The sequence below is a fragment of the Elaeis guineensis genome, chromosome 12, assembly GCF_000442705.2.
Source record: "Elaeis guineensis isolate ETL-2024a chromosome 12, EG11, whole genome shotgun sequence".
Lineage (NCBI taxonomy): Eukaryota > Viridiplantae > Streptophyta > Magnoliopsida > Arecales > Arecaceae > Elaeis > Elaeis guineensis.
The window spans coordinates 93,190,325-93,191,815 of record NC_026004.2 but is presented as its reverse complement, the minus strand read 5'-3'; positions in this window follow the sequence as shown (position 1 = coordinate 93,191,815).

Genomic DNA, 1,491 nt, shown 5'->3' with positions numbered 1-1,491 from the left:
AGAGAATCCTTGACCTAATCTAAGACAACAATTGATTAGATTTAGTCAATTCTCTAATTAAGTCCATCTTTAATCTAACCATAGGTCTAACCCAATTAATAGACCTAATTCCCACTAACCCATTAACCCAATGTGTTATGATTTGTGTCTTAGGTTCTTCAATTCACAATCCTAGAACCTAATCAAACAACTTCTTAATTCTTAATTAAGTTTTGGGCTGAGGGTTGGGTTTGGCTTTTCAAAAAATAATTTTTATATTTGAAAAATAATTTTACAATATGATTCTACCAACCATATTGCATGTTTGATTCATAATCAAGATGCAAGTGAAATAAACATGAAACTACTTTAGATCTAATCTAAACAGGTTCATGTAATTGAAACAATTTAAACTTTAAATAATTTCTTTGCATAAAAATTATTATCAAAGAGATTTTATTTCAGATTTAAACATCTTTTAAATCTAATAAATCATAAATTTAATCTAGATCATATCTAACAAATTTATGATTAAAGATAGATCTACACAAACTAGGACAACCTTTGCACTGTAAGGGGTAAACCTTACAGCAGGACAACCTTGCAGTTTGTGATTGATCTAAAATTTTAATTTTAAATTTAATAATCAGATTATAAATTAGATCTAATCTAAAAAATAATCTAAGCATGTATAAATAATCATGTAATAAAGAACCTAGGCTCTGATACCAATTGAAGGAACCAGATCTAAGGTTTCAGGGTTAGATCTTGAAAAAGAGGGTTAGATCTTGAAACTTTTTCAAGATCATACAGCGGAAGACTAAAATAAATCAAAATTTATTTTCTAAGATCAGAAAATCCCTAGATCTAAGATCCTATTACATGATTATTACATGGTATTAAATCAAAAATTAAAATATATAAATATAGCATGAAGTACATGTTGATCATATCAACATGTTTCTATACTACATATAATGTATGTATTAAACAATAGATCAGATCTATTACCTTGCAAGTTAGACGTTCTAACCTTGTTGATCTGGGCTTGAGGATGATGTTGCAAGCCGCACACACATCTGGCCTCTAGGAGTCGTCCACACGAGCCCACGAATCTCGATCAGAAGTCTTGCTTCAGGAAATCAGCACAGTATGCTAGTACTGCGCTGATCCTTCTTTGATGGTTGATCAGGTGCCTCCTTCTTCTTTATTTGGACTCTTCCAAAGATGAAAAGTAGAAAAAGAAGTTTTAGATCTGAGACGCTCTCAGAAAACTCAAGATGGAAGGAGGAAAGATATGAAAATAAAAACCCTAGAAGAAGACCCTCTTCTTCTTCACGTTTTTCTCTCTAAACGCCCTAACTTGCATCTTTTATATCTCCACGACCTAAAGGTATTTCTCTCTAATTTTTGGATGGCAGAAAGGTCTCTCAAATATCTATCTCCTCCTAAAATTTCACAAAGAAACTCATCTTATATAGAGAGATATGATAGAGTCTTTGTCTAGGTCAA